Source organism: Macrotis lagotis, chromosome X, assembly GCF_037893015.1.
Source record: "Macrotis lagotis isolate mMagLag1 chromosome X, bilby.v1.9.chrom.fasta, whole genome shotgun sequence".
NCBI classification, from domain to species: domain Eukaryota; kingdom Metazoa; phylum Chordata; class Mammalia; order Peramelemorphia; family Peramelidae; genus Macrotis; species Macrotis lagotis.
The window spans coordinates 492,009,400-492,020,768 of NC_133666.1; the positions used below are offsets into that span (position 1 = coordinate 492,009,400).

At 32.2% G+C, this 11,369-nt stretch overlaps 1 pseudogene; it reads left to right on the forward strand.

Annotated features, from left to right (window-relative positions):
- The first annotated feature begins 7,561 nt into the window (after positions 1 to 7,561).
- On the forward strand, positions 7,562 to 8,408 carry LOC141499762 (high mobility group protein B3 pseudogene; annotated as a pseudogene).
- The last annotated feature ends 2,961 nt before the right edge of the window (positions 8,409 to 11,369 follow it).

The window sequence follows — 11,369 nt, forward strand, 5'->3', positions numbered from 1 at the left end:
TGCTCCTTTGAGCATTTACATGGGCATGGCATACAATTTCTGATATGTTTGTTTCAAGAGCTTCATAAACAAGGTGTATCAGCCTATCAGCAGAACCAAGGGAAGCATCATCTGCTAATTCTTCTAAAAGAAAGGACGGTAAGAATCAGCAAACAGGTTTCACTCATTGCTGGGTAATATTTTCTCTTGTCTAGCTCCCCAACATGAGCTTAAACATCATAATAACACTAATTTGACTTTATCCATATTGTAATTACCTGGGAGAATAAAAAAAAATAAAACTAACTTAAAAACTTTACATGGTCTATCTCTTAATTCCTCATTATACAGATTGTGTTTATATTGTCTAGGGTCAGAAGGGTCGTACTGGTACAGGACAGGATTTTTTTGTTTTGTTTTGAGGTTTTGTTTTGTTTGTTTTGTTTTTCATATCTATGTCTCTAAGAGAGAAGAGTGTCATTGTGACATCCTATTGATCTCTATTTGTTGGTCAGTGGAATTCAAGATGTAGTCTTTTTGTTGAGATCAGTCACTGACAGGTTGGCAGTCTGAGATGAGACTTGCCTCTCAGAATCTGTTTAAAGCAAAGGTACCTGAAATTTCATTGTTACTCAGCAATTAAAAAAACAGTAGATATTAAATGACCTCATGAAATCACAGAATTATAGAAGCACACATTTCAAATGCATTATTACAAATTATATTTTTTGGTCAAATATATGTGTACATCTATATGTATGTATATATATGATATATGTAATTCCTCAGGATAACCAAATAATCAATTGCTGTTTCTCAGTGTTTTCAAGTTTTTGTTGTAATATATTCATCTATTATTAATAAATTCTTATCCTCCTTTGCTGATTCACTATGAATTATTTAAACTGGGATTTAAAATTGTGGAATTCTCTAATTCTTGGTCCCCAGTGACTTTATCTTTATTTATGATTATAAAACCAACTATGACTATGATTACCTAAAGCACCAAGAAAGTCAATAGCAGTTTTCACAGTTAATAATTGTTTGCTCAATGGATCCATGGTATAGTCACAATTTATTGGCAAGAGAATACAATGAAGGGGAGAATATCTATTTTCATGTGTTTTTCCTCTAAGTCAAACATTAGTATGTATATGCATGTAATTTAATTCAGAGTATAAAAAGTCATCTGTGGCAGAAGATTTTATTATTATAAAATACAAAAGATAAAGACATGATGGTTTAAAAAAGGATGTTTGGCTTTTAGTATTTTTAAAGGGTACAGTGATGATGAGGTAGTCATTAAGAATCTTTTTTCCCCAGTGATGTTCTTTTGTGTAATAAAATACCTGGATGATCATTTAAGTGCTAGAATTAGAAAAAAGTTCTCATATAATTTTATCTTTTAGCTATCATGTAGTGTAAGTGATAAATTTCAAAGAACTATATCACATTAATGTCCCACAGTTTTTATGCTTTAGAATAGAAGGCATTAGTCATAATTTCAAAATTTGAATGCTTGTGTTTTTCCTGTTTTTTTATAAACATTGAGTATTATGATATTAGAATTTTAACATAGACATTTATTTCATATATTCTGACTTTTAAATAATTCAGCTCTGAGCAGTTTTAGTGGTAACTTTCCCAAATATGCATTTATAAACTTTAAAACTGAAAATATTTTAAGATCTAGATCAGATGTGTCTAATTCATGATGCATAGGCTATTATGAGTCCCTCAGATTTTATTCATTTAGCACTATTACATTTTATTATTATATTCATTGCTTATATTGATGGCATTATGGTCCTAAAACAAATGAATTCTATCTGTAGCCTTTTACAAGTTTTTGTTGAGAAATGCAGTCCAGAACAGTTAAAGGGTTGGAAACCCATGACTATAAATCAAGAGTCACTTCTTTCTCATAATCTTTTCCAACTACTCTGCTCCATGAAAACATCTCTTTTCTAAACCCCTACTGAGCCTTCAAACTGTTGTTGTTACTTAGACTTTCTCTAAAAAGACCATGATATCAGGGGGGTGATGCCATGACATGCATGTAAATTGGATGAGAGTGTGAAGTTCACCAGGCTCATTTTCTTCTCCAGAGTTACCTGGGTACAATGGTCAGATGTGGATCAGGATGACTGAAAGGCCATCAGGGTTAAGTGACTTGCTCAGTTAGTAAATGTCAAGTGTCTTAGACCCAATTTGAACTCAGGCTTTTCCTGATTCCAGGGTCAGTGCACTATCCACTGTGTCATGTAACTGCACTACGACTAAAGACTTATAAAACGCTTACATTCAACTCAATTGTAATATACAATTTCACCTTAAAACTTTCTCTATGTGTCTCTCTTGTTTTCTAATAAGGATTATTAAATTCCTTGAAGACTATGATTGATATTTCATTTTTTGTCTCCTATATTATATATCAGAATGCAAGCCACATTTTACAAATGGTCAGTTTACAAAACAACAAAAAAAATCTGTGTTGATTACTTAGACTGAATTTTGGATTATACATAGCAATCAAGTTCCACAAGACTAAAGACTGTTGTATAGGTGTGGCATATAGGTGGTTTTGTGTGTGTGTGTGTGTGTGTGTTGTGTGTGTCTCTATGTGTGTATGGGCATATATGCCTATCCACATAAACACATGCACATATGTGGGCATGTATAATAGCTATTATGTTAAGGGAATCAAAAGTCTCCAAAGATAACAATTATATCTTTTTTATGGGTCATAAATTGTATCCCTTATATAACTCATCATGTTAGACTATTATAAATACTATAAATAATTTTTGATGTGAGAAAATTAATAGAATATTACATGAAATACTGATGAAAGACTTGGGAAGATCTGAATTTGAATCTAGTGTCAGATATTTACTGGTTTTGCAAAAGTTGTTCATTCTCTTTCAGTATCAGTTTTCTTATCTAGAAAATGAAGGTAATAAAAGCACCAACTTATATGATTATTGTAGAAATCAAATAAAATTGTGTGTTGAAAGAACTTGGAAAGTTTTAGATTGTTATATAAATGCTAACTCTTAGTATTATCATGAATAGAGTAAGGATCCTGCTTGTTACTTTAGATTTTGAATTAATCTCAAACATACTCATTGAAAAGGCTATTTAGAATACTGGCATAGTGGGGGTAGGGTGGGGAGGGTGTTTCACATTAATTGAAGTCAGTCAATTAACAAATAGTTATTGAATGCCATTGGGTACAAAGTTTTGTTCATTTCTGCAATATTTTTAAACAAATATTTTCTTCAAGTAATGCATCTCCCACCCTCCCACAATGATGCACTATCCTTTCTGCAATTAGTTAGCCCTGATACCCATGACATTGCGTTGTGAGTTTATGGAGGTATTTATGGTAGTTTTCTTTGAAAGGATAAGTTTTTCTTCCTTTTTCTCTGAAATGTCATCCTACAGAATGACTGATACGATGACAGAAGTAATCAAATGGTGACATGCTTAGCACCAGAATGAAATTGTACTTCTTATAGGTCAGACAATTCTGGAAAAAGTACTCCTAAACAAAGAGTGGTAGTCTTTGGTGGCAGTTCTTTCTTATGGTAAATGTGACTAGAATTTGAAAATTAATAGTAATAGTAGTAGTAGTAGTAGTAGTAGTAGTAGTAGTAGTAGTAGTAGTAGTAATAGTTAACTACCTTATATTTTTATGGTGCTGTAAAGTTTGTAGCATTTTGGATATTTTACTCATTTGATCCTTATAACAATCCTGTGAAGGAGGTACTAATATTCTTCTCATTTTACAGATGAGAAAACTGAGACTCAGAGAACTTAAATGACTTGTTCAGGGTCACACAGTCATTGTTTGAAGCAAGATTCAGTCAAAAGATTTCAGCATTTCCAACACTATACACTATACCACTTCACTGTCACAGTAAATTGTGTGAGTCAAACATTTCATTTAAACATCTCTAAAAATTAAGAAAAAATAAATTAAAGCAACAGATAATGTAGTCATTTCATATATATATATATATATATGTATGTATATGTATTTTTTTCAAAAGAGAAAAACATAACAAATCATAACAAAACTAAATCAATCAGGGGCTGTCATTCCATTAATCATTCAAAAAGAACATTTTCATTGCAATGTTTCCATGACTATTTGGGTTTCTAAATTTCATCCTCTGGCACAAATTCATAAACTTCCCTTCTTCTGACCGTCTCATGCAAGTTAGCATCTTAACCTCATCATGCTATCATGAATCCTCAGCAAATTCAATTTAATATGCTAATTCTGCTTTTAGAGTCTTTTGATAATGCTTAGATATGAATGCAATATCAATATTGGAAGAATAGAGCTCCAGACTTGGAATCCAGAACATTCATCTTCCTGAGATCAAATCTGGCCCCAGATTATTAGCTATGTGACACTGGGAAAGTTAATTACTTTTGTTTGCCTCTGTTTCCCTATCTGTAAAATGAGCTGGAGAAGGAAATGGCAAACCATACCAGTATCTTTGCCAAGAAAACTAATGTAGTCACAACATTGGACATGACTGTAGCAACTGAAGAACAACCAAATAAATACATAGACTTTCTTTCAGTAATCCCTTGACCATATCTGTTTTCTTCTGTTTTCATATCTGTTTTCTAATATGAAAATCAGCTATGCAGAGAATCTCATCACTAGAAGTTTGGTCACATGGTGATTATCCTTGGTTCACAGCAACACAAGAAACAATCTCAGATTATGGTCAGATAAGGAATTAGACTGGAGGAATTTTGTGTAGTCAACAAAATTTTATGACAACTTTTCCATTTGGCTAGTGTGAAGTAAGGAGGAATTCACAGCTGTGCTCACTTCCCTTACTGAAGAGGATTTTAGTATAAAAACAAAGGCAACACTGAGATTCTTCTATATTATAACAACTTGATGCAGTAGCGAAGTGATACAATAAAAGTGCAGCATAATAGAAAGCACCAGGGAATCGGGGAACTGGAAATCTAGGCATTTTAATTCTGTTGAAAATTTGCAATGTAATCTTGGAAAAGATATAAACTTTCTGGGCTTTAGTTTCCTCATTCATAAAATGTGTGAGTTGGATTAGAAGATTTCTATGATAAATTCCATTCCTATATCTTTGAAATCATATTTTCCATTTTTGGAGGGGAGAATCTAAGAGTATATTTTTAATATTATAATACATCATTCATTTATTATATCATTTATGTGATTACTTCTTCCACTAATGTAGATGAAAACTCTTTTTGTAATTTAATAGGAGATTTTTCCAAAATGTTAGGAATAAAAAATTTCTACTTTACATTCGACCAGTTGATGAGGTCATCAATTCTCAAATAAACATTGCAAAATGATTCATAGTTTCATAAATTTGAATATTCTTTCACCAATGTAGTTTGTCAGTCAATTTTTGTGGGTGCAACTTTTGTAACTTTACCCTAGAGAATACAGGTATTTTTCAGAGTCCTACCTGATGCTTTTCTGTTATGAGAACAGCAGTGGGGACTTGGTCTGTTTAAATGTTATTAAGAAACTTCACCACATGACCAACACATTGCTTGCTTAAATACCTTTCCATAAAGATATCCTTTATTTCTATTTTTCTTTGAAATGTATTAACAGTTTTGAGTTGCAAACTGCTCATTCCCATCTTGAATATTTCTATTATGAAACTATTTTTCAATTCCTTGGAGACTTTTCCTACCAAGTCAGTTATTTAATACCACTAGTTAGAAATGAGACCTGTTTTGAATGAATATGTGGTCATTAAAGGAAATTTCCAAATTCTGAAGGTAAATCACTTGCTTTCCTTTTCATATCCAACCATGTGTGAGCCATTTACTGTCTATCTGTCTCCTCCTCCTCCTAATTATTTTCTCATTCTTCACCTTAACAACATCTTCTTCCTTCTCCTCTTCCTCCTTGTACTCCTCATCCTTATTCTTCTCCTCTTTTTTCCCACTCCATCTCTTCTGTCTTATTCTTCAGTTTTCTTTTTAGATGTAGATCGTAATCCAGGTAATAGCCAATATTCATCTAATTAACTTTAGTGGGGTTTTTTTGTTTGTTTTTTCTTGAAATGCTATGATCAAGCCAAATTATTTTGAATAATTAAATCTCTCAGTAGGTCCTTCAATGTTGCATAATTGATGCATCTTATACCATGGAATATGAAAAGGGGTGCATCTGGAGGTTCTTACTATCCATAGGGAATAGTAGGCACTTTTTTATTAATGATTCTTCATATCTATTTTAGGTCTTGCCTGATATTTATGATCTGAGGGTTATTTAATGTTTACTTCTTTTGTTATATCTTCCATGAAATTAAATCATTCATTCTATAGTTGGGAGTCAGCTTATTAAAAGAATACTTTTATGGTGGCAATTTGGCTTCCCAATCAAAAACTTAGTTTTGTTTTTATTTTTAAATACTGAAAAACAGTGATAGTTGACTATTTCATTGTATACATGTTTCCGTCCACTGTGTAATGATAATGATGTGATCTAATGAGGAATATCATTTCTGAAAGTGTATTAGTCTCTTCTGAATACTCATTGACTATGCCTTTGATGCATATGAAATGAATATCATAAAAATGTATTGATAAAAAATCTAGGTCAGTAATTCTTGATGTTTTCCTAGTTAACTTTTCCTTATTAATGAAACCTTAACTTTTCCACATATTTGATATTTTCTCCTGCTTCTGAAAACCATTGAATGGATCTCTTAGCATCATCATCATAATGTGTGTCTTTCACAATGAATCTCATTTATGTTGATTTGTTTAGTCAAGGTTCTATTTCTCTCTCTCTCTTTGTAGTGCCACTTACATTTCTTTATTTTACACTTACATTTCCTTATAAGCATATCTAGGTCTTATGTATAGTGATTTTACATCCATTGATACTAAGAAAAAAGTTTGTTATAAAACAATTATTATAAAACAAATATTAAAAAATTTCCATAGTTCTTCAATCTATTACAGTTCTACACTTTTATTCCTTAAATGATCTTAAAATAATATTACTTATGACACCAAGTTTCCTTAAAATTATTTTACTATCTTTATATAAAAACATAATACTGCTCCTTTACGTTTAGATGAAGCACTCCTGTTTAGAATCTATCAACTTTATGGTATTTTATAAATGCATTTATAGTACAAGCTGGTTATTGTTTTAGACTGCTATTTCTTTTGACTTAGCAAATAAGTCAAATATTTGTTAATCGACTTATTAATTTTGGAGGAGGGGTTTGCTTTCCTTCTCATGGCAATTAATTAACACTGATCAACTTATTTGAGATTGATATTTTTACTTCTCTCCACTGTACAAATACACACACACACACACACACACACACACACACACAAACATATATATATACACAGAGGACAGTTTTCTGGTAAGACTTGTCCTGGCCAAAAAGAATTTAGACTTTGGAATTATTGTCAGCTTAAGAAGAGAGAAAGCTGATGTAAGATCATGAATAGAAGGTTGCTTTTTCCCTGTATAGTAGGAGTTTTTGAAAGATCATTGGAGAGAGCCCTGCCTTTTTGAGCCCTGCCTTATACAGACTAGCTAACAATACAGTTACACTAAAGATGGCTAAAGGTGACCCAAAGAAACAAAAAGGCAAAATGTCTGCTTATGCCTTCTTTGTACAAATATGCTGTGAGGAACATAAAAAAAAGGAATCCAGAAGTTCCTGTCAATTTTGAAGAATTTTCAAAGAAGTGTTCAGAGAGATGGAAGAGCATGTCCGGAAAAGAAAAATCCAAGTTTGATGAAATGGCTAAAGCTGATAAGTTGCGGTATGACAGGGAAATGAAGGATTAAGGCCCAGCTAAAGAAGGGAAAAAAAAAGGATCCTAATGCTCCTAAAAGAGCCCCATCTGGCTTCTTCCTATTCTGTTCAGAATTTCATCCCCAAATAAAATCTACAAACCCTGGAATATCCATTGGGGATGTAGCAAAAAAACTTGGTGAGATGTAGAATAATCTGAGTGATAGTGAAAAGCAGCCATACAACAGTAAGGCAGCAAAACTGAAGGAAAAATCTGAAAAGGATGTCGCAGATTATAAATCCAAAGGAAAGTTTGATAGTGCAAAGTGAACAGCTAAAGCTTCTTGGAAAATGGTAGAGGAGGAGGAAGAAGAAGAGAGGAAGAATCAGAAGAAGATGAAGATGATGGTGAATAAAACTGTGTATTTGTCTTAAATATCATAGAGTTGGGGAAACATTAAACTACTCTTATTGATAAAGTGTCTACTGCATTTGTAGATTTAACTTTTTAAAATTGGATTATGGGTGCTCTAGACATTTTACCTGGTTTATGTAATATGAACATAGTTCTCCAGAGCACCTTGAAACTGTATCAAAGTTGTACATATTTCCAAACATTTTAAAAATGAAAAGGATATTTAGTGTTTCCCTCTCTCTCTCTGTGCACTGTGCTGTTGCTGTAACAAAGCATTTAAAACAATTACTAACTTTTGTGTGTGATAATTATGGTTATGGTTAGAAATGGTTAGAAATACCAGATGGTAAACTTAAACTCTCTCTTTATATCTGGAAAGGAGGGGAGGGTATGTACATATTTCCATATAACCACGTAAAAGTATACCTACGTCTAAGGATATACACACATATGTATTGTCTGTGTGTGTTTATATGTATTAGACAAATCTCATATATATTTGGAATTATGACACCTAAGAAAGGGAAAATTGCATCTTTCATTATGTGCCATGGTCCAAACCATGCACTGTTAGAGTAGCTCTATACAATGAGTGTCCATCTAGCTTAAAGTTGTCTGTATATAGTGAAATAGCAGTCTGCTGCCATTCATAGATGTGGCAAGGGGGTAGGATTTCTGCTGGCATGAAAAATGGTTTTTTTTTTATTGTGGTCATTAAATGCTGTTGTGTTAAAAATGGAAACTTTTAGGGGTGGCTAGGTGGCACAGTGGATAAAGCACCGGCCCTGGAGTCAGGAGTACCTGAGTTCAAATCCAGACTAAGACACTTAATAATTACCTAGCCGTTTGGCCTTGGGCAAGCCACACATTGCCTTGAAAAAAATCTAAAAAAAAAAACAAACAAAAAACAAAAAAACAATGGAAACTTTTTAAAGAAACTAAAGGAAGTTAAGATACATTCAGTATCTAATCCTTGCAACATTTTGTTGATTTTCTTTGTATGTCTAAAATGCTAAAATGTTTTCCAAACTAAATAAACAGTATTAACTTAAAAAAAAGATAATTGGAGAAACAGAGGGGGAGATAACATAGAGAAATGAAGAGGGAGGTGGTAAAGTCTAATCCTTCATAAATGAAGTAATATTATAATCCAAGCAATTCCAGAAAAGGTAAATGCTAAAGGAACAAAAGAGAGGAAGATATAATTATCTTCTGCCCAGATGCATAGAATTATTTAAGTAGCTAAATTTATTTAAGTAACTAAAATGCTGAGATAAAATTAGAAGATACTGGCAGAATTTACCCTCTACCCCCTGAATTACAGTAAAAGGCTGTGACAGGCATCTACTTCTAATTATGTCCTACTATTCTGTTAAAGACTGCATCTGACTGATCTAATAATATGGCTCACAAATATCTGTAGTTGATCCTGTTCCTGCCTTTCCTTGTGCCTTATATTGGTTGGGTCATCAGAATTAGTGACAATTCCGAGAATTATAAAAGATAAAAATAATTTCCTAGCTTGGAACTGGGTTCCTAACCCTCTCAGTTCATTGTTGGAAAATGTTAACTCTCTTATGGAAGACTCACGAGTCATCCATGCATTTCATAACTGTATTTACAAGAATGATTATGCATTTGGGGCTTTTAAAATATGCTCATCTCTTGCATACATCAAGTAGGGCCCCTTTGATTTGCAAATACAGAAGAATCCAAGCTCCTTAATACTAGTGGCTATCCTATTTTTTATTTATTTTGTTAAATATGCAACATGCTTAACAATTACTTTTGGATTGATTGATTAGTTGGTTGACATTTCCTCTGTGTTTTCTCTAAGTCTAGATTCTCTCTCATATTACTTTTCCAAATAGTTTTTACCTTCCTCACCTATATAGAACATTCCATTGAATTCACTGGTTATAAGTATGTGTTGATTTGATGTCAAGGATCTTTTTCAGGTGTGCCATATATTTCTTTATCTCTTCATAGTCTGTAACAGATATTAGAACATATTTTGTAAATGATTATTGCAAACATTGAAATACAAGATCAACAAATGCCTACCTGAAATATTTCTTTTTGTCTATCAATGTTTAATAAGAACAAATTAAGCAAATCCATATTTTTGGGTCTGTAAGAAACTTTTGAATAATCTTTCCATTTAAATATTTTTTTTCTGATTTCACTAATAGTGAAAATAGCAAGATTGGCAAGATTGCCTTCAAGTGGCATATACCCTTAATCATTGGATTAGAATTTCACACTTATAGTACAATCAATCAATTAAAGTATATTGTGTAGTCTAAATTCCATGTTATTCTTAGCACTTTCTGCCCTCTTTTCCTTAAAGATTCATTACCAAAACAGAAACATATTACACAAGACAAGCAACATTTTATATTGCTTATTGTCTTATGATTTTCCATAGCCAAAGAATTAATGCCATTGACAGTTTACTGGTAACTAGTGGCTTTACACTTACCTAGACTTAACTTCAGAAGATATAATTATCATGTTGACAGCAACCTGGTAGAACCCAACAAAATCTACATTTTCTTGGCATAAACTTCAAGAATGCAAAGTCACCTCCATGCTATAATAAAGGTATTGAAAGTAGGATCGTGTGAAGTACTTTAGTCCATTATTTACATTATCTAATGAATCCAAACATAGAAAAAAAAATACTTGAATTTTAAAAGTACTTCATCATTATCAGATTCTTAAAGATGAAAACTCTTTCATCTCTAAGACAAGAATAAGTCTACTGAGAAATATGGGTTATTTCATTAACCCTACTGAGAAAAATAGGCTATCAATTTCTAATACTGCAAAATAAAATAAGTTATCTTCCAGAGAATATTGCATACCTTGTAACTACCAACAAAACAGTATTTGTCATGTTTTTATGGTGTACATAAATCATAGACTTTATTTCTATCTTATTTCGCAAGGATAGGGATTGAAACTGTAACTTCATTAATGCAGGCAACTCCAAGATAGGAAGAGTCCCTTTACCAATGCAAGTTGACCAACTCTCTGAAACTTATAACTTTTAATTACTGTAAAAAGTGATTGTTATGAAAATAGGTCAACTTTAAGGCTTTGGGGGGAAATATCAGAGTCTTTCCAGATTATTTTGAATGAAGGGAGTTGGAAAAATATGTTGAGAAGTG